This window comes from Taudactylus pleione, unplaced genomic scaffold (assembly GCF_031769625.1).
Source record: "Taudactylus pleione unplaced genomic scaffold, aTauple2 ptg000174l, whole genome shotgun sequence".
Lineage (NCBI taxonomy): Eukaryota > Metazoa > Chordata > Amphibia > Anura > Myobatrachidae > Taudactylus > Taudactylus pleione.
This window is the reverse complement of record NW_028284576.1, coordinates 5,045,216-5,068,187: the sequence shown is the minus strand read 5'-3', so window position 1 is coordinate 5,068,187 and position 22,972 is coordinate 5,045,216. Positions and strand designations below refer to the sequence as shown.

Sequence of the window (22,972 nt, the reverse complement as noted above, 5' to 3'; positions counted from 1 at the left end):
CTTAAATGGTAGAGTGCTCGCTTAGCTTGCGAGAGGTAGTGGGATCGATGCCTGCATTCTCCAGATAATATTTTGTAACCAAAATTTGCTGCAATATATCAAGTGAAGAATAACATTCCTGACCAAAATTCTTCACTGTTTTTATTTTCTTCTCATGCCCCAGAGGAATGCAGAGTTACATATAGTTGTCTTGAAAATTACATGCAAACAATTTGGGGTTGATTCAAAGAGCTGATACACCACATTTAATGTGAGTAACTGACTATAAGCCACACTTATGGTAGCTCCAAACTTGCACCAATTTGTTGTAGCACCATATGCTGTATAAAAAAGTGATATCGGGTTGCTAGTCGTCTAATTTCAACTGCTGTAACTGGTGTTACTATACTGTTGCAAGGTTAACTTACCCCCTTTGTAAATAATTGAATCAACTTCTCAGAATTAACCGAGTGGATCCCAGTATCTGGTATATATTAATACATTTTTCTTATTCTTCTGGCTAAAAGTCTCTGTGAATTTTTAGCTTATTCTCTATATCTTCTTAGGACTGATCACTTGTTTTCAATTTTGTAAAGTTCTTTCTATTATTATCTAACACTAGTTGGAAAGCCATGGATGTAGAGTTAGTAAAGTCATAGCTGTTAATTTCCATGTAAGTTTGTGTATTGAGGTAAAATGAAGACAAATGTCTGGTAAATTTCGTCAAATAAAGAATCCTCCTGCCACAGAATAACAAATACTAAACACGTCCCTGGGTGGGCTTGAACCACCAACCTTTCAGTTAACAGCCGAACGCGCTAACCAATTGCGCCACAGAGACACGTGAAAGTGTTTTCTAATGGATATTATCAGTAAGCAAAGATGAACCAGCAGAACTGAACTTAAACTGCTTAAAAGTTTCTAACTTGGATCATTTCTTACAAATGGACACTATAATATGAACTTGTGCAAAGTAAGAAATAACTGGATTATACCCTGTAAATTGAGAATTTTGTCAGGGTGTGAAAATAACTTAGTCGTGATGGGGGCGAATCAATCCAGTTATAAAAGGGTTGAAATAGGGGGATTTCAGTTAGTCCAAGGATCCAAGTATATGAGAACTTATTTGCAGTGTTATGAAAAATTCTGGTGATGTATTCACAATGATAGATGTGCCAAATTGTATTTATTATAAAGATAGAGAATGGTGGAACTGAGTTTTTTCAATATAAAGCTATATGGCATTTGGTAGCACTCAAAATATGTGTTATAAATTTGTGGGTATACTTAGGAATATCAGAAATATAATGAGATAAAAGGGAATATGACAGGGAGTTGGGCATTAAAATTCCAATGAGAAGGTAAGTAAGACAATGTATCTCTGTCCACAATAGAAGTAAGTTTCGGACAGTGCCACCAGATGTGGGACAGTTTCCTCAGCCCCACAAAGTCTCCAACACAATGGTGATAAAGAAGGAAACATTTTATGAAATCAATAAGGTACTAAATACCAACGATAATGGGATTTCACTAAACTTGAGGCTAATGGAAGTTTTTGAGATGTTATTTCTAAATGTAATCCAGTCCGCATTCTCCAGATTAGATTTTGCAACCAAAATTTGCTGCAATATATCAAGTGAAGAATAACATTCCAGACCAAAATTCTTCACTGTTTTTATTTTCTTCTGATGCCCCAGAGGAATGCGGAGTGACATATAGTTGTCTTGAAAATTACATGCAAACAATTTGGGGTTGCTTCAAAGAGCTGATACACCACATTTCCTGTGAGTAACTGACTATAAGCCACACTTATGGTAGCTCCAAACTTGCACCAATTTGTTGTAGCCCCATAATGCTGCATAAAAAAGTGATATTGTGTTACTAGGGGTCAAATTTCAACTGCTGTAACTGGTATTACTAGACATTTGCAAGGTAACTTACCCCCTTTTTAAATAATTGAATCCACTTCTCAGAATTAACCCAGTGGATCCCAGTATCTGGTATATATTAATAAATTTTTCTTATTCTTCTGGCTAAAAGTCACTGTGAATTTTTAGCTTATTCTCTATATCTTCTTAGAACTGATCACTTGTTTTCAATTTGTAAAGTTCTTTCTAGTATTATCTAACACTAGCTGGAAAGCCATGGATGTAGAGTTAGTAAAGTCATAGCTGTTAATTTCCATGTAAGTTTGTGTATTGAGGTAAAATGAAGACAAATGCCTGGTAAATTTCATCAAATATAGAATCCTCCTGCCACAGAATAACAAATACTAAACACATCCCTGGGTGGGCTTGAACCACCAACCTTTCAGTTAACAGCCGAACGCGCTAACCAATTGCGCCACAGAGACACGTGAAAGTGCTTTCTAATGGATATTATCAGTAAGCGAAGATGAACCAGCAGAACTGAACTTAAACTGCTTAAAAGTTTCTAACTTGGGTCATTTCTTACAAATGGACACTATAATATGAACTTGTGCAAAGTAATAAATAACAGGATTATACCCTGTAAATTGAGAATTTTGTCAGGGTGTGAAAATATCTTAGTCGTGATGGGGGCGAATCAATCCAGTTATAAAAGGGTTGAAATAGGGAGATTTCAGTTAGTCCAAGGATCCAAGTATATGAGAACTTATTTGCAGAGTTCTAAAAAATTCTGGTGATGTATTCACAATGATAGATGTGCCAAATTGTATTTATTATAAAGATAGAGAATGGTGGAACTGAGTTTTTTCAATATAAAGCTATATGGCATTTGGTAGCACTCAAAATATGTGTTATAAAATTGTGGGTATACTTAGGAATATCAGAAATATAATGAGATAAAAGGGAATATGACAGGGAGTTGTGCATTAAAATTCCTATGAGAAGGTAAGTAAGACAATGTATATCTGTCCACAATAGAAGTAAGTTGGGACAGTGCCACCAGATGTGGGACAGTTTCCTCAGCCCCACAAAGTCTCCAACACAATGGTGATAAAGAAGGAAACATTTTATGAAATCATTAAGGTACTAAATACCAACAATAACGGGATTTCCCTAAACTTGAGGCTAATGGATGCTTTTGAGATGTTATTGCTAAATGTAATCCAGTCCTCTTGGTGTGAGAGGTGTAAATGCTTTTAACATCAAAGGGGAATTAGCTCAAATGGTAGAGTGCTTGCTTAGCATACCAGAGGTAATGGGATCAATGCCTGCATTCTCCAGATAATATTTTGGAAACAAAATTTGCTTCAATATATCAAGTGAAGAATAACATTCCTGACCAAAATTCTTCACTGTTTTTATTTTCTTCTGATGCCCTAGAGGAATGCTGAGTTACATATAGTTGTTTAGAAAATTACATGCAAACAATTTGGGGTTGATTCAAAGAGCTGATACACCACATTTCTTGTGAGTAACTGACTATAAGCCACACTTATAGTAGCTCCAAACTTGCACCAATTTGTTACAGCCACATATGCTGCATAAAAAAGTGATATCGAGATGCTAGTGGTCCAATTTCAACTGCTGTAACTGGTGTTACTATACTGTTGCAAGGTTAACTTACCCCCCATGTAAATAATTGAATCAACTTCTCAGACTTAACCCAGTGGATCCCAGTATCTGGTATATATTAATACATTTTTTTTATTCTTCTGGCTAAAAGTCACTGCGAATTTTAAGCTTATTCTCTATATCTTCTTAGGACTGATCACTTGTTTTCAATTTGTAAAGTTCTTTCTAGTATTATCTAACACTAGCTGTAAAGCCATGGATGTAGAGTTAGTAAAGTCATAGCTGTTAATTTCCATGTATGTTTGTGTATTGAGGTAAAATGAAGACAAATGCCTGGTAAATTTTGTCAAATATAGAATCCTCCTGCCACAGAATAACAAATACTAAACACGTCATTGGGTGGGCTTGACCACCAACCTTTCGGTTAACAGCCGAACACGCTAACCATTTGCACCACAGAGACACGTGAAAGTGCTTTCTAATGGATATTATCAGTAAGCGAAGATGAACCAGCAGAACTGAACTTAAACTGCTTAAAAGTTTCTAACTTGGATAATTTCTTTCAAATGGACACTATAATATGAACTTGTGCAAAGTAAGAAATAACAGGATTATACCCTGTGAATTGAGAATTTTGTCAGGGTATGAAAATATCTTAGTCATGATGGGGGCGAATCAATCCAGTTATAACAGGGTTGAAATAGGAGGATTTCAGTTAGTCCAAGGATCCAAGCATATGAGAACTTATTTGCAGTGTTATGAAAAATTTTGGTGATGTATTCACAATGATAGATGTGCCAAATTGTATTTATAATAAAGATAGAGAATGGTGGAACTGAGTTTTTTCAATATAAAGCTAAATGGCATTTGGTAGCACTCAAAATATGTGTTATAAATTTGTGGGTATACTTAGGAATATCAAAAATATAATGAGATAAAAGGGAATATGACAGGGAGTTGGGCATTAAAATTCCTATGAGAAGGTAAGTAAGACAATGTATCTCTGTCCACAATGGAAGTAAGTTGGGACAGTGCCACCAGATGTGGGACAGTTTCCTCAGCCCCACAAAGTCTCCAACACAATGGTGATAAAGAAGGAAACATTTTATGAAATCATTAAGGTACTAAATACCAACGATAATGGGATTTCACTAAAATTGAGGCTAATGGATGTTTTTGAGATGTTATTTCTAAATGTAATCCAGTCCGCATTCTCCAGATAAGATTTTGGAACCAAAATTTGCTGCAATATATCAAGTGATAAATAACATTCCTGACCAAAATTCTTCACTGTTTTTATTTTCTTCTGATGCCCCAGAGGAATGCGGAGTTACATATAGTTGTCTTGAAAATTACATGCAAACAATTTGGGGTTGATTCAAAGAGCTGATACACCACATTTCCTGTGAGTAACTGACTATAAGCCACACTTATGGTAGCTCCAAACTTGCACCAATTTGTTTTAGCCCCATAATGCTGCATAAAAAAGTGATATTGGGTTGCTAGGGGTCCAATTTCAACTGCTGTAACTGGTATTACTAGACTGTTGCAAGGGTAACTTACCCCCTTTTTAAATAATTGAATCCACTTCTCAGAATTAACCCAGTGGATCCCAGTATCTGGTATATATTAATAATTTTTTCTTATACTTCTGGCTAAAAGTCACTGTGAATTTTTAGCTTATTCTCTATATCTTCTTAGGACTGATCACTTGTTTTCAATTTGTAAAGTTCTTTCTAGTATTTTCTAACACTAGCTGTAAAGCCATGGATGTAGAGTTAGTAAAGTCATAGCTGTATATTTCCATGTAAGTTTGTGTATTGAGGTAAAATGAAGACAAATGCCTGGTAATTTTTGTCAAATACAGAATCTTCCTGCCAAAGAATAACAAATACTAAACACATCCCTGGGTGGGCTTGAACCACCAACCTTTCGGTTAACAGCCGAACGCACTAACCAATTACACCACAGAGACACATGAAAGTGCTTTCTAATGGATATTATCAGTAAGGGAAGATGAACCAGCAGAACTGAACTTAAACTGTTTAAAAGTTTCTAACTTGGATCATTTCTTACAAATGGACACTATAATATGAACTTGTGCAAAGTAAGAAATAACAGGATTATACCCTGTGAATTGAGAATTTTGTCAGGGTGTGAAAATATCTTAGTCATGATGGGGGTGAATCAATCCAGTTATGCGGGGGGTTGAAATAGGGGGATTTCAGTTAGTCTAAGGATCCAAGAATATGAGAACTTATTTGAAGTGTTATGTAAAATTCAGGTGATGTATTCACAATGATAGATGTGCCAAATTGTATTTATAATAAAGATAGAGAATGGTGGAACTGAGTTTTTTCAATATAAAGCTATATGGCATTTGGTAGCACTCAAAATATGTGTTATAAATTTGTGGGTATACTTAGGAATATCAGAAATATAATGAGATAAAAGGGAATATGACAGGGAGTTGGGCATTAAAATTCCAATGAGAAGGTAAGTAAGACAATGTATCTCTGTCCACAATGGAAGTAAGTTAGGACAGTGCCACCAGATGTGGGACAGTTTCTTCAGCCCCACAAAGTCTCCAACACAATGGTGATAAAGAAGGAAACATTTTATGAAATCATTAAGGTACTAAATACCAACGATAATGGGATTTCACTAAACTTGAGGCTAATGGATGTTTTTGAGATGTTATCTCTAAATGTAATCCAGTCCTCTTGGTGTGAGTGGTGTAAATGCTTTTAACATCAAAGGGGAATTAGCTCAAATGGTAGAGTGCTCGCTTAGCATGCGAGAGGTAGTGGGATCGATGCCCGCATTCTCCAGATAATATTTTGGAACCAAAATTTGCTGCAATATATCAAGTGAAGAATAACATTCCTGACCAAAATTCTTCACTGTTTTTATTTTCTTCTGATGCCCCAGAGGAATGCAGAGTTACATATAGTTGTCTTGAAAATTACATGCAAACAATTTGGGGTTGATTCAAAGAGCTGATACACCACATTTAATGTGAGTAACTGACTATAAGCCACACTTCTGGTAGCTCCAAACTTGCACCAATTTGTTGTAGCACCATATGCTGTATAGAAAAGTGATATCGGGTTGCTAGTCGTCCAATTTCAACTGCTGTAACTGGTGTTACTATACTGTTGCAAGGGTAACTGACCCCCTTTGTAAATAATTGAATCAACTTCTCAGAATTAACCAAGTGGATCCCAGTATCTGGTATATATTAATACATTTTTTCTTATTCTTCTGGATAAAAGTCACTGTGAATTTTTAGCTTATTCTCTATATCTTCTTAGGACTGATCACTTGTTTTCAATTTGTAAAGTTCTTTCTATTATTATCTAACACTAGTTGGAAAGCCATGGATGTAGAGTTAGTAAAGTCATAGCTGTTAATTTCCATGTAAGTTTGTGTATTGAGGTAAAATGAAGACAAATGTCTGGTAAATTTCGTCAAATAAAGAATCCTCCTGCCACAGAATAACAAATACTAAACACGTCCCTGGGTGGGCTTGAACCACCAACCTTTCAGTTAACAGCCGAACGCGCTAACCAATTGCGCCACAGAGACACGTGAAAGTGTTTTCTAATGGATATTATCAGTAAGCAAAGATGAACCAGCAGAACTGAACTTAAACTGCTTAAAAGTTTCTAACTTGGATCATTTCTTACAAATGGACACTATAATATGAACTTGTGCAAAGTAAGAAATAACTGGATTATACCCTGTAAATTGAGAATTTTGTCAGGGTGTGAAAATAACTTAGTCGTGATGGGGGCGAATCAATCCAGTTATAAAAGGGTTGAAATAGGGGGATTTCAGTTAGTCCAAGGATCCAAGTATATGAGAACTTATTTGCAGTGTTATGAAAAATTCTGGTGATGTATTCACAATGATAGATGTGCCAAATTGTATTTATTATAAAGATAGAGAATGGTGGAACTGAGTTTTTTCAATATAAAGCTATATGGCATTTGGTAGCACTCAAAATATGTGTTATAAATTTGTGGGTATACTTAGGAATATCAGAAATATAATGAGATAAAAGGGAATATGACAGGGAGTTGGGCATTAAAATTCCAATGAGAAGGTAAGTAAGACAATGTATCTCTGTCCACAATAGAAGTAAGTTTCGGACAGTGCCACCAGATGTGCGACAGTTTCCTCAGCCCCACAAAGTCTCCAACACAATGGTGATAAAGAAGGAAACATTTTATGAAATCAATAAGGTACTAAATACCAACGATAATGGGATTTCACTAAACTTGAGGCTAATGGAAGTTTTTGAGATGTTATTTCTAAATGTAATCCAGTCCGCATTCTCCAGATAAGATTTTGCAACCAAAATTTGCTGCAATATATCAAGTGAAGAATAACATTCCAGACCAAAATTCTTCACTGTTTTTATTTTCTTCTGATGCCCCAGAGGAATGCGGAGTGACATATAGTTGTCTTGAAAATTACATGCAAACAATTTGGGGTTGCTTCAAAGAGCTGATACACCACATTTCCTGTGAGTAACTGACTATAAGCCACACTTATGGTAGCTCCAAACTTGCACCAATTTGTTGTAGCCCCATAATGCTGCATAAAAAAGTGATATTGTGTTACTAGGGGTCAAATTTCAACTGCTGTAACTGGTATTACTAGACATTTGCAAGGTAACTTACCCCCTTTTTAAATAATTGAATCCACTTCTCAGAATTAACCCAGTGGATCCCAGTATCTGGTATATATTAATAAATTTTTCTTATTCTTCTGGCTAAAAGTCACTGTGAATTTTTAGCTTATTCTCTATATCTTCTTAGAACTGATCACTTGTTTTCAATTTGTAAAGTTCTTTCTAGTATTATCTAACACTAGCTGGAAAGCCATGGATGTAGAGTTAGTAAAGTCATAGCTGTTAATTTCCATGTAAGTTTGTGTATTGAGGTAAAATGAAGACAAATGCCTGGTAAATTTCATCAAATATAGAATCCTCCTGCCACAGAATAACAAATACTAAACACGTCCCTGGGTGGGCTTGAACCACCAACCTTTCAGTTAACAGCCGAACGCGCTAACCAATTGCGCCACAGAGACACGTGAAAGTGCTTTCTAATGGATATTATCAGTAAGCGAAGATGAACCAGCAGAACTGAACTTAAACTGCTTAAAAGTTTCTAACTTGGGTCATTTCTTACAAATGGACACTATAATATGAACTTGTGCAAAGTAAGAAATAACAGGATTATACCCTGTAAATTGAGAATTTTGTCAGGGTGTGAAAATATCTTAGTCGTGATGGGGGCGAATCAATCCAGTTATAAAAGGGTTGAAATAGGGGGATTTCAGTTAGTCCAAGGATCCAAGTATATGAGAACTTATTTGCAGTGTTATGAAAAATTCTGGTGATGTATTCACAATGATAGATGTGCCAAATTGTATTTATAATAAAGATAGAGAATGGTGGAACTGAGTTTTTTCAATATAAAGCTATATGGCATTTGGTAGCACTCAAAATATGTGTTATAAATTTGTGGGTATACTTAGGAATATCAGAAATATAATGAGATAAAAGGGAATATGACAGGGAGTTGGGCATTAAAATTCCAATGAGAAGGTAAGTAAGACAATGTATCTCTGTCCACAATGGAAGTAAGTTAGGACAGTGCCACCAGATGTGGGACAGTTTCTTCAGCCCCACAAAGTCTCCAACACAATGGTGATAAAGAAGGAAACATTTTATGAAATCATTAAGGTACTAAATACCAACGATAATGGGATTTCACTAAACTTGAGGCTAATGGATGTTTTTGAGATGTTATCTCTAAATGTAATCCTGTCCTCTTGGTGTGAGTGGTGTAAATGCTTTTAACATCAAAGGGGAATTAGCTCAAATGGTAGAGTGCTCGCTTAGCATGCGAGAGGTAGTGGGATCGATGCCCGCATTCTCCAGATAATATTTTGGAACCAAAATTTGCTGCAATATATCAAGTGAAGAATAACATTCCTGACCAAAATTCTTCACTGTTTTTATTTTCTTCTGATGCCCCAGAGGAATGCAGAGTTACATATAGTTGTCTTGAAAATTACATGCAAACAATTTGGGGTTGATTCAAAGAGCTGATACACCACATTTAATGTGAGTAACTGACTATAAGCCACACTTATGGTAGCTCCAAACTTGCACCAATTTGTTGTAGCACCATATGCTGTATAGAAAAGTGATATCGGGTTGCTAGTCGTCCAATTTCAACTGCTGTAACTGGTGTTACTATACTGTTGCAAGGGTAACTGACCCCCTTTGTAAATAATTGAATCAACTTCTCAGAATTAACCAAGTGGATCCCAGTATCTGGTATATATTAATACATTTTTTCTTATTCTTCTGGATAAAAGTCACTGTGAATTTTTAGCTTATTCTCTATATCTTCTTAGGACTGATCACTTGTTTTCAATTTGTAAAGTTCTTTCTATTATTATCTAACACTAGTTGGAAAGCCATGGATGTAGAGTTAGTAAAGTCATAGCTGTTAATTTCCATGTAAGTTTGTGTATTGAGGTAAAATGAAGACAAATGTCTGGTAAATTTCGTCAAAAAAAGAATCCTCCTGCCACAGAATAACAATAACTAAACACGTCCCGAACGCACTAACCAATTGCGCCACAGAGACACGTGAAAGTGCTTTCTAATGGATATTATCAGTAAGGGAAGATGAACCAGCAGAACTGAACTTAAATTGCATAAAAGTTTCTAACTTGGATCATTTCTTACAATATCAAAAATATAATGAGATAAAAGGGAATATGACAGGGAGTTGGGCATTAAAATTCCAATGAGAAGGTAAGTAAGACAATGTATCTCTGTCCACAATGGAAGTACGTTGGGACAGTGCCACCAGATGTGGGACAGTTTCTTCAGCCCCACAAAGTCTCCAACACAATGGTGATAAAGAAGGAAACATTTTATGAAATCATTAAGGTACTAAATACCAACGATAATGGGATTTCACTAAACTTGAGGCTAATGGATGTTTTTGAGATGTTATCTCTAAATGTAATCCAGTCCTCTTGGTGTGAGTGGTGTAAATGCTTTTAACATCTAAGGGGAATTAGCTTAAATGGTAGAGTGCTCGCTTAGCTTGCGAGAGGTAGTGGGATCGATGCCTGCATTCTCCAGATAATATTTTGTAACCAAAATTTGCTGCAATATATCAAGTGAAGAATAACATTCCTGACCAAAATTCTTCACTGTTTTTATTTTCTTCTCATGCCCCAGAGGAATGCAGAGTTACATATAGTTGTCTTGAAAATTACATGCAAACAATTTGGGGTTGATTCAAAGAGCTGATACACCACATTTAATGTGAGTAACTGACTATAAGCCACACTTATGGTAGCTCCAAACTTGCACCAATTTGTTGTAGCACCATATGCTGTATAAAAAAGTGATATCGGGTTGCTAGTCGTCTAATTTCAACTGCTGTAACTGGTGTTACTATACTGTTGCAAGGTTAACTTACCCCCTTTGTAAATAATTGAATCAACTTCTCAGAATTAACCGAGTGGATCCCAGTATCTGGTATATATTAATACATTTTTCTTATTCTTCTGGCTAAAAGTCTCTGTGAATTTTTAGCTTATTCTCTATATCTTCTTAGGACTGATCACTTGTTTTCAATTTTGTAAAGTTCTTTCTATTATTATCTAACACTAGTTGGAAAGCCATGGATGTAGAGTTAGTAAAGTCATAGCTGTTAATTTCCATGTAAGTTTGTGTATTGAGGTAAAATGAAGACAAATGTCTGGTAAATTTCGTCAAATAAAGAATCCTCCTGCCACAGAATAACAAATACTAAACACGTCCCTGGGTGGGCTTGAACCACCAACCTTTCAGTTAACAGCCGAACGCGCTAACCAATTGCGCCACAGAGACACGTGAAAGTGTTTTCTAATGGATATTATCAGTAAGCAAAGATGAACCAGCAGAACTGAACTTAAACTGCTTAAAAGTTTCTAACTTGGATCATTTCTTACAAATGGACACTATAATATGAACTTGTGCAAAGTAAGAAATAACTGGATTATACCCTGTAAATTGAGAATTTTGTCAGGGTGTGAAAATAACTTAGTCGTGATGGGGGCGAATCAATCCAGTTATAAAAGGGTTGAAATAGGGGGATTTCAGTTAGTCCAAGGATCCAAGTATATGAGAACTTATTTGCAGTGTTATGAAAAATTCTGGTGATGTATTCACAATGATAGATGTGCCAAATTGTATTTATTATAAAGATAGAGAATGGTGGAACTGAGTTTTTTCAATATAAAGCTATATGGCATTTGGTAGCACTCAAAATATGTGTTATAAATTTGTGGGTATACTTAGGAATATCAGAAATATAATGAGATAAAAGGGAATATGACAGGGAGTTGGGCATTAAAATTCCAATGAGAAGGTAAGTAAGACAATGTATCTCTGTCCACAATAGAAGTAAGTTTCGGACAGTGCCACCAGATGTGGGACAGTTTCCTCAGCCCCACAAAGTCTCCAACACAATGGTGATAAAGAAGGAAACATTTTATGAAATCAATAAGGTACTAAATACCAACGATAATGGGATTTCACTAAACTTGAGGCTAATGGAAGTTTTTGAGATGTTATTTCTAAATGTAATCCAGTCCGCATTCTCCAGATAAGATTTTGCAACCAAAATTTGCTGCAATATATCAAGTGAAGAATAACATTCCAGACCAAAATTCTTCACTGTTTTTATTTTCTTCTGATGCCCCAGAGGAATGCGGAGTGACATATAGTTGTCTTGAAAATTACATGCAAACAATTTGGGGTTGCTTCAAAGAGCTGATACACCACATTTCCTGTGAGTAACTGACTATAAGCCACACTTATGGTAGCTCCAAACTTGCACCAATTTGTTGTAGCCCCATAATGCTGCATAAAAAAGTGATATTGTGTTACTAGGGGTCAAATTTCAACTGCTGTAACTGGTATTACTAGACATTTGCAAGGTAACTTACCCCCTTTTTAAATAATTGAATCCACTTCTCAGAATTAACCCAGTGGATCCCAGTATCTGGTATATATTAATAAATTTTTCTTATTCTTCTGGCTAAAAGTCACTGTGAATTTTTAGCTTATTCTCTATATCTTCTTAGAACTGATCACTTGTTTTCAATTTGTAAAGTTCTTTCTAGTATTATCTAACACTAGCTGGAAAGCCATGGATGTAGAGTTAGTAAAGTCATAGCTGTTAATTTCCATGTAAGTTTGTGTATTGAGGTAAAATGAAGACAAATGCCTGGTAAATTTCATCAAATATAGAATCCTCCTGCCACAGAATAACAAATACTAAACACATCCCTGGGTGGGCTTGAACCACCAACCTTTCAGTTAACAGCCGAACGCGCTAACCAATTGCGCCACAGAGACACGTGAAAGTGCTTTCTAATGGATATTATCAGTAAGCGAAGATGAACCAGCAGAACTGAACTTAAACTGCTTAAAAGTTTCTAACTTGGGTCATTTCTTACAAATGGACACTATAATATGAACTTGTGCAAAGTAATAAATAACAGGATTATACCCTGTAAATTGAGAATTTTGTCAGGGTGTGAAAATATCTTAGTCGTGATGGGGGCGAATCAATCCAGTTATAAAAGGGTTGAAATAGGGAGATTTCAGTTAGTCCAAGGATCCAAGTATATGAGAACTTATTTGCAGAGTTCTAAAAAATTCTGGTGATGTATTCACAATGATAGATGTGCCAAATTGTATTTATAATAAAGATAGAGAATGGTGGAACTGAGTTTTTTCAATATAAAGCTATATGGCATTTGGTAGCACTCAAAATATGTGTTATAAATTTGTGGGTATACTTAGGAATATCAGAAATATAATGAGATAAAAGGGAATATGACAGGGAGTTGTGCATTAAAATTCCTATGAGAAGGTAAGTAAGACAATGTATATCTGTCCACAATAGAAGTAAGTTGGGACAGTGCCACCAGATGTGGGACAGTTTCCTCAGCCCCACAAAGTCTCCAACACAATGGTGATAAAGAAGGAAACATTTTATGAAATCATTAAGGTACTAAATACCAACAATAACGGGATTTCCCTAAACTTGAGGCTAATGGATGCTTTTGAGATGTTATTGCTAAATGTAATCCAGTCCTCTTGGTGTGAGAGGTGTAAATGCTTTTAACATCAAAGGGGAATTAGCTCAAATGGTAGAGTGCTTGCTTAGCATACCAGAGGTAATGGGATCAATGCCTGCATTCTCCAGATAATGTTTTGGAAACAAAATTTGCTTCAATATATCAAGTGAAGAATAACATTCCTGACCAAAATTCTTCACTGTTTTTATTTTCTTCTGATGCCCTAGAGGAATGCTGAGTTACATATAGTTGTTTAGAAAATTACATGCAAACAATTTGGGGTTGATTCAAAGAGCTGATACACCACATTTCTTGTGAGTAACTGACTATAAGCCACACTTATAGTAGCTCCAAACTTGCACCAATTTGTTACAGCCACATATGCTGCATAAAAAAGTGATATCGAGATGCTAGTGGTCCAATTTCAACTGCTGTAACTGGTGTTACTATACTGTTGCAAGGTTAACTTACCCCCCATGTAAATAATTGAATCAACTTCTCAGACTTAACCCAGTGGATCCCAGTATCTGGTATATATTAATACATTTTTTTTATTCTTCTGGCTAAAAGTCACTGCGAATTTTAAGCTTATTCTCTATATCTTCTTAGGACTGATCACTTGTTTTCAATTTGTAAAGTTCTTTCTAGTATTATCTAACACTAGCTGTAAAGCCATGGATGTAGAGTTAGTAAAGTCATAGCTGTTAATTTCCATGTATGTTTGTGTATTGAGGTAAAATGAAGACAAATGCCTGGTAAATTTTGTCAAATATAGAATCCTCCTGCCACAGAATAACAAATACTAAACACGTCATTGGGTGGGCTTGACCACCAACCTTTCGGTTAACAGCCGAACACGCTAACCATTTGCACCACAGAGACACGTGAAAGTGCTTTCTAATGGATATTATCAGTAAGCGAAGATGAACCAGCAGAACTGAACTTAAACTGCTTAAAAGTTTCTAACTTGGATAATTTCTTTCAAATGGACACTATAATATGAACTTGTGCAAAGTAAGAAATAACAGGATTATACCCTGTGAATTGAGAATTTTGTCAGGGTATGAAAATATCTTAGTCATGATGGGGGCGAATCAATCCAGTTATAACAGGGTTGAAATAGGAGGATTTCAGTTAGTCCAAGGATCCAAGCATATGAGAACTTATTTGCAGTGTTATGAAAAATTTTGGTGATGTATTCACAATGATAGATGTGCCAAATTGTATTTATAATAAAGATAGAGAATGGTGGAACTGAGTTTTTTCAATATAAAGCTAAATGGCATTTGGTAGCACTCAAAATATGTGTTATAAATTTGTGGGTATACTTAGGAATATCAAAAATATAATGAGATAAAAGGGAATATGACAGGGAGTTGGGCATTAAAATTCCTATGAGAAGGTAAGTAAGACAATGTATCTCTGTCCACAATGGAAGTAAGTTGGGACAGTGCCACCAGATGTGGGACAGTTTCCTCAGCCCCACAAAGTCTCCAACACAATGGTGATAAAGAAGGAAACATTTTATGAAATCATTAAGGTACTAAATACCAACGATAATGGGATTTCACTAAAATTGAGGCTAATGGATGTTTTTGAGATGTTATTTCTAAATGTAATCCAGTCCGCATTCTCCAGATAAGATTTTGGAACCAAAATTTGCTGCAATATATCAAGTGATAAATAACATTCCTGACCAAAATTCTTCACTGTTTTTATTTTCTTCTGATGCCCCAGAGGAATGCGGAGTTACATATAGTTGTCTTGAAAATTACATGCAAACAATTTGGGGTTGATTCAAAGAGCTGATACACCACATTTCCTGTGAGTAACTGACTATAAGCCACACTTATGGTAGCTCCAAACTTGCACCAATTTGTTTTAGCCCCATAATGCTGCATAAAAAAGTGATATTGGGTTGCTAGGGGTCCAATTTCAACTGCTGTAACTGGTATTACTAGACTGTTGCAAGGGTAACTTACCCCCTTTTTAAATAATTGAATCCACTTCTCAGAATTAACCCAGTGGATCCCAGTATCTGGTATATATTAATAATTTTTTCTTATACTTCTGGCTAAAAGTCACTGTGAATTTTTAGCTTATTCTCTATATCTTCTTAGGACTGATCACTTGTTTTCAATTTGTAAAGTTCTTTCTAGTATTTTCTAACACTAGCTGTAAAGCCATGGATGTAGAGTTAGTAAAGTCATAGCTGTATATTTCCATGTAAGTTTGTGTATTGAGGTAAAATGAAGACAAATGCCTGGTAATTTTTGTCAAATACAGAATCTTCCTGCCAAAGAATAACAAATACTAAACACATCCCTGGGTGGGCTTGAACCACCAACCTTTCGGTTAACAGCCGAACGCACTAACCAATTACACCACAGAGACACATGAAAGTGCTTTCTAATGGATATTATCAGTAAGGGAAGATGAACCAGCAGAACTGAACTTAAACTGTTTAAAAGTTTCTAACTTGGATCATTTCTTACAAATGGACACTATAATATGAACTTGTGCAAAGTAAGAAATAACAGGATTATACCCTGTGAATTGAGAATTTTGTCAGGGTGTGAAAATATCTTAGTCATGATGGGGGCGAATCAATCCAGTTATGCGGGGGGTTGAAATAGGGGGATTTCAGTTAGTCTAAGGATCCAAGAATATGAGAACTTATTTGAAGTGTTATGTAAAATTCAGGTGATGTATTCACAATGATAGATGTGCCAAATTGTATTTATAATAAAGATAGAGAATGGTGGAACTGAGTTTTTTCAATATAAAGCTATATGGCATTTGGTAGCACTCAAAATATGTGTTATAAATTTGTGGGTATACTTAGGAATATCAGAAATATAATGAGATAAAAGGGAATATGACAGGGAGTTGGGCATTAAAATTCCTATGAGAAGGTAAGAAAGACAATATATCTCTGTCCACAATGGGAGTAAGTTGGGACAGTGCCACCAGATATGGGACAGTTTCCGCAGCCCCACAAAGTCTCCAACACAATGGTGATAAAGAAGGAAACATTTTATGAAATCATTAAGGTACTAAATACCAACGATAATGGGATTTCACTAAACTTGAGGCTAATGGATGTTTTTGAGATGTTATCTCTAAATGTAATCCAGTCCTCTTGGTGTGAGTGGTGTAAATGCTTTTAACATCAAAGGGGAATTAGCTCAAATGGTAGAGCACTCGCTTAGCATGCGAGAGGTAGCGGCATCGATGCCCGCATTCTCCAGATAATATTTTGGAACCAAAATTTGCTTCAATATATCAACTGAAGAGTAACATTCCTGACCAAAATTCTTCACTGTTTTTATTTTCTTCTGATGCCCAAGAGGAATGCTGAGTTACATATAGTTGTTTTGAAAATTACATGCAAGCAATTTGGGGTTGATTCAAAGAGCTGATACACCACATTTCCTGTGAGTAACTGACTATAAGCCACACTTATGGTAGCTCCAAACTTGTACCAATTTGTTGTAGCCCCATATGCTGCATAAAAAAGTGATATTGGGTTGCTAGTGGTCCAATTTCAACTGCTGTAACTGGTGTTACTATACTGTTGCAAGGTTAACTTACCCCCTTTGTAAATAATTGAATCAACTTCTCAGAATTAACCCAGTGGATCCCAGTATCTGGTATATATTAATACATGTTTCTTATTTTTCTGGCTAAAAGTCTCTGTGAATTTTTAGCTTATTCTCTATATCTTCTTAGGACTGATCACTTGTTTTCAATTTGTAAAGTTCTTTCTAGTATTATCTAACACTAGCTGGAAAGCCATGGATGTAGAGTTAGTAAAGTCATAGCTGTTAATTTCCATGTAAGTTTGTGTATTGAGGTAAAATGAAGACAAATGCCTGGTAATTTGTGTCAAATACAGAATCTTCCTGCCAAAGAATAACAAATACTAAACACGTCCCTGGGTGGGCTTGAACTACCAACCTTTCGGTTAACAGCCGAACGCGCTAAGCAATTACTCCACTGAGACACGTGAAAGTGCTTTGTAATGGATATTATCAGTAAGGGAAGATGAACCAGCAGAACTGAACTTAAACTGCTTAAAAGTTTCTAACTTGGATCATTTCTTACAAATGGACACTATAATATGAACTTGTGCAAAGTAAGAAATAACAGGATTATACCCTGTGAATTGAGAATTTTGTCAGGGTGTGAAAATATCTTAGTCATGATGGGGGCGAATCAATCCAGTTATAAAAGGGTTGAAATAGGGGGATTTCAGTTAGTCCAAGGATCCAAGCATATGAGAACTTATTTGCAGTGTTATGAAAAATTCTGGTGATGTATTCACAATGATAGATGTGCCAAATTGTATTTATAATAAAGATAGAGAATGGTGGAACTGAGTTTTTTCTATATAAAGCTTATTGGCATTTGGTAGCACTCAAATTATGTGTTATAAATTTGTGGGTATACTTTAGAATATCAGAAATATAATGAGATAAAAGGGAATATGACAGGGAGTTGGGCATTAAAATTCCAATGAGAAGGTAAGTAAGACAATGTATCTCTGTCCACAATGGAAGTAAGTTGGGACAGTGCCACCAGATGTGGGACAGTTTCCTCAGCCCCACAAAGTCTCCAACACAATGGTGATAAAGAAGGAAACATTTTATGAAATCATTAAGGTACTAAATACCAACGATAATGGGATTTCACTAAACTTGAGGCTAATGGAAGTTTTTGAGATGTTATTTCTAAATGTAATCCAGTCCGCATTCTCCAGATAAGATTTTGCAACCAAAATTTGCTGCAATATATCAAGTGAAGAATAACATTCCAGACCAAAATTCTTCACTGTTTTTATTTTCTTCTGATGCCCCAGAGGAATGCGGAGTGACATATAGTTGTCTTGAAAATTACATGCAAACAATTTGGGGTTGATTCAAAGAGCTGATACACCACATTTCCTGTGAGTAACTGACTATAAGCCACACTTATGGTAGCTCCAAACTTGCACCAATTTGTTGTAGCCCCATAATGCTACATAAAAAAGTGATATCGGATTGCTAGGGGTCCAATTTCAACTGCTGTAACTTGTGTTACTATACTGTTGCAAGATTAACTTACTCCCTTTTTAAATAATTGAATCAACTTCTCAGAATTAACCCAGTGGATCCCAGTATCTGGTATATATTAATACATTTTTCTTATTCTTCTGGCTAAAAGTCACTGTGAATTTTTAGCTTATTCTCTATATCTTCTTAGGACTGATCACTTGTTTTCAATTTGTAAAGTTCTTTCTAGTATTATCTAACACTAACTGGAAAGCCATGGATGTAGAGTTAGTAAAGTCATAGCTGTTAATTTCCATGTAAGTTTGTGTATTGAGGTAAAATGAAGACAAATGCCTGGTAAATTTTGTCTAATACCACAAAATAACAAATACTAAACACGTCCCTGGGTGGTCTTGAACTACCAACCTTTCGGTTAACAGCCGAACGCGCTAACCAATTGCGCCACAGAGACACGTGAAAGTGCTTTCTAATGGATATTATCAGTAAGGGAAGATGAAACAGCAGAACTGAACTTAAACTGGATAAAAGTTTCTAACTTGGATCATTACTTACAATATCAAAAATATAATGAGATAAAAGGGAATATGACAGGGAGTTGGGCATTAAAATTCCAATGAGAAGGTAAGTAAGACAATGTATCTCTGTCCACAATGGAAGTAAGTTGGGACAGTGCCACCTGATATGGGACAGTTTCCTCAGCCCCACAAAGTCTCCAACACAATGGTGATAAAGAAGGAAACATTTTATGAAATCATTAAGGTACTAAATACCAACGATAATGGGATTTCACTAAACTTGAGGCTAACGGATGTTTTTGAGATGTTATCTCTAAATGTAATCCAGTCCTCTTGGTGTGAGTGGTGTAAATGCTTTTAACATCAAAGGGGAATTAGCTCAAATGGTAGAGTGCTCGCTTAGCATGCGAGAGGTAGTGGGGTCGATGCCCGAATTCTCCAGATAATATTTTGGAACCAAAATTTGCTGCAATATATCAAGTGAAGAATAACATTCCTGACCAAAATTCTTCACTGTTTTTATTTTCTTCTGATGCCCCAGAGGAATGCAGAGTTACATATAGTTGTCTTGAAAATTACATGCAAACAATTTGGGGTTGATTCAAAGAGCTGATACACCACATTTAATGTGCGTAACTGACTATAAGCCACACTTATGGTAGCTCCAAACTTGCACCAATTTGTTGTAGCACCATATGCTGTATAAAAAAGTGATATCGGGTTGCTAGTCGTCCAATTTCAACTGCTGTAACTGGTGTTACTATACTGTTGCAAGGTTAACTTACCCCCTTTGTAAATAATTGAATCCACTTCTCAGAATTAACCCAGTGGATCCCTGTATCTGGTATATATTAATAAATTTTTTCCTATTCTTCAGGCTAAAAGTCACTGTGAATTTTTAGCTTATTCTCTATATCTTCTTAGGACTGATCACTTGTTTTCAATTTGTAAAGTTCTTTCTATTATTATCTAACACTAGTTGGAAAGCCATGGATGTAGAGTCAGTAAAGTCATAGCTGTTAATTTCCATGTAAGTTTGTGTATTGAGGTAAAATGAAGACAAATGTCTGGTAAATTTCGTCAAATAAAGAATCCTCCTGCCACAGAATAACAAATACTAAACACGTCCCTGGGTGGGCTTAAACCACCAACCTTTCAGTTCATAGCCGAACGCGCTAACCAATTGCACCACAGAGACACTTGAAAGTGCTTTCTAATGGATATTATCAGTAAGCGAAGATGAACCAGCAGAACTGAACTTAAACTGCTTAAAAGTTTCTAACTTGGATCATTTCTTACAAATGGACACTATAATATGAACTTGTGCAAAGTAAGAAATAACAGGATTATACCCTGTAAATTGAGAATTTTGTCAGGGTGTGAAAATATCTTAGTCGTGATGGGGGCGAATCAATCCAGTTATAAAAGGGTTGAAATAGGGGGATTTCAGTTAGTCCAAGGATCCAAGTATATGAGAACTTATTTGCAGTGTTATGAAAAATTCTTGTGATGTATTCACAATGATAGATGTGCCAAATTGTATTTATAATAAAGATAGAGAATGGTGGAACTGAGTTTTTTCAATATAAAGCTATATGGCATTTGGTAGCACTCAAAATATGTGTTATAAATTTGTGGGTATACTTAGGAATATCAGAAATATAATGAGATAAAAGGGAATATGACAGGGAGTTGGGCATTAAAATTCCAATGAGAAGGTAAGTAAGACAATGTATCTCTGTCCACAATGGAAGTAAGTTGGGACAGTGCCACCAGATGTGGGACAGTTTCCTCAGCCCCACAAAGTCTCCAACACAATGGTGATAAAGAAGGAAACATTTTATGACATCATTAAGGTACTAAATACCAACGATAATGGGATTTCACTAAACTTGAGGCTAATGGAAGTTTTTGAGATGTTATTTCTAAATGTAATCCAGTCCGCATTCTCCAGATAAGATTTTGCAACCAAAATTTGCTGCAATATATCAAGTGAAGAATAACATTCCAGACCAAAATTCTTCACTGTTTTTATTTTCTTCTGATGCCCCAGAGGAATGCGGAGTGACATATAGTTGTCTTGAACATTACATGCAAACAATTTGGGGTTGATTCAAAGAGCTGATACACCACATTTCCTGTGAGTAACTGACTATAAGCCACACTTATGGTAGCTCCAAACTTGCACCAATTTGTTGTAGCCCCATAATGCTGCATAAAAAAGTGATATTGTGTTACTAGGGGTCCAATTTCAACTGCTGTAACTGGTATTACTAGACATTTGCAAGGTAACTTACCCCCTTTTTAAATAATTGAATCCACTTCTCAGAATTAACCCAGTGGATCCCAGTATCTGGTATATATTAATAAATTTTTCTTATTCTTCTGGCTAAAAGTCACTGTGAATTTTTAGCTTATTCTCTATATCTTCTTAGAACTGATCACTTGTTTTCAATTTGTAAAGTTCTTTCTAGTATTATCTAACACTAGCTGGAAAGCCATGGATGTAGAGTTAGTAAAGTCATAGTTGTAAATTTCCATGTAAGTTTGTGTATTGAGGTAAAATGATGACAAATGCCAGGTAAATTTCATCAAATATAGAATCCTCCTGCCACAGAATAACAAATACTAAACACGTCCCTGGGTGGGCTTGAACCACCAACCTTTCAGTTAACAGCCAAACACGCTAACCAATTGCGCCACAGAGACACGTGAAAGTGCTTTCTAATGGATATTATCAGTAAGCGAAGATGAACCAGCAGAACTGAACTTAAACTACTTAAAAGTTTCAAACTTGGATCATTTCTTACAAATGGACACTTTAATATGAACTTGTGCAAAGTAAGAAATAACAGGATTATATCCTGTGAATTGAGAATTTTGTCAGGGTGTGAAAATATCTTAGTCATGATGGGGGCGAATCAATCCAGTTATAAAAGGGTTGAAATAGGGGGATTTCAGTTAGTCCAAGGATCCAAGTATATGAGAACTTATTTGCAGTGTTATGAAAAATTCTGGTGATGTATTCACAATGATAGATGTGCCAAATTGTATTTATAATAAAGATAGAGAATGGTGGAACTGAGTTTTTTCAATATAAAGCTATATGGCATTTGCTAGCACTTAAAATATGTGTTATAAATTTGTGGGTATACTTAGGAATATCAGAAATATAATGAGATAAAAGGGAATATGACAGGGAGTTGGGCATTAAAATTCCAATGAGAAGGTAAGTAAGACAATGTATCTCTGTCCACAATGGAAGTAAGTTGGGACAGTGCCACCAGATGTGGGACAGTTTCCTCAGCCCCACAAAGTCTCCAACACAATGGTGATAAAGAAGGAAACATTTTATGAAATCATTTAGGTACTAAATACTAGCGATAATGGGATTTCACTAAACTTGAGGCTAATGGATGTTTTTGAGATGTTATTTCTAAATGTAATCCTGTCCGCATTCTCCAGACAAGATTTTGGAACCAAAATTTGCTGCAATATATCAAGTGAAGAATAACATTCCTGACCAAAATTCTTCACTGTTTTTATTTTCTTCTGATGCCCCAGAGGAATGCTGAGTTACATATAGTTGTCTTGAAAATTACATGCAAACAATTTGGGGTTAATTCAAAGAGCTGATACACCACATTTCCTGTGAGTAACTGACTATAAGCTACACTTATGGTAGCTCCAAACTTGCACCAATTTGTTGTAGCCCCATAATGCTACATAAAAAAGTGATATCGGATTG

At 35.6% G+C, this 22,972-nt stretch overlaps 8 non-coding genes across 8 annotated transcripts; all 8 read right to left on the bottom strand.

Moving 5' to 3' along the window:
• Positions 1-746: 746 nt before the first annotated feature.
• Positions 747-820, bottom strand: TRNAN-GUU (transfer RNA asparagine (anticodon GUU)). Its single transcript has one exon. It is a non-coding gene; the product is annotated as a tRNA-Asn (tRNA).
• Positions 821-2,258: 1,438 nt separating this feature from the next.
• TRNAN-GUU (transfer RNA asparagine (anticodon GUU)) lies at positions 2,259-2,332 on the bottom strand. The gene has a single exon. It is a non-coding gene; the product is annotated as a tRNA-Asn (tRNA).
• A 4,661-nt stretch (positions 2,333-6,993) lies between these two features.
• Positions 6,994-7,067, bottom strand: TRNAN-GUU (transfer RNA asparagine (anticodon GUU)). Its single transcript has one exon. It is a non-coding gene; the product is annotated as a tRNA-Asn (tRNA).
• A 1,438-nt stretch (positions 7,068-8,505) lies between these two features.
• Positions 8,506-8,579, bottom strand: TRNAN-GUU (transfer RNA asparagine (anticodon GUU)). Its single transcript has one exon. It is a non-coding gene; the product is annotated as a tRNA-Asn (tRNA).
• A 2,762-nt stretch (positions 8,580-11,341) lies between these two features.
• On the bottom strand, positions 11,342-11,415 carry TRNAN-GUU (transfer RNA asparagine (anticodon GUU)). Its single transcript has one exon. It is a non-coding gene; the product is annotated as a tRNA-Asn (tRNA).
• Positions 11,416-12,853: 1,438 nt separating this feature from the next.
• On the bottom strand, positions 12,854-12,927 carry TRNAN-GUU (transfer RNA asparagine (anticodon GUU)). The gene has a single exon. It is a non-coding gene; the product is annotated as a tRNA-Asn (tRNA).
• Positions 12,928-19,086: 6,159 nt separating this feature from the next.
• Positions 19,087-19,160, bottom strand: TRNAN-GUU (transfer RNA asparagine (anticodon GUU)). Its single transcript has one exon. It is a non-coding gene; the product is annotated as a tRNA-Asn (tRNA).
• A 1,188-nt stretch (positions 19,161-20,348) lies between these two features.
• TRNAH-AUG (transfer RNA histidin (anticodon AUG)) lies at positions 20,349-20,422 on the bottom strand. Its single transcript has one exon. It is a non-coding gene; the product is annotated as a tRNA-His (tRNA).
• Positions 20,423-22,972: the final 2,550 nt, after the last annotated feature.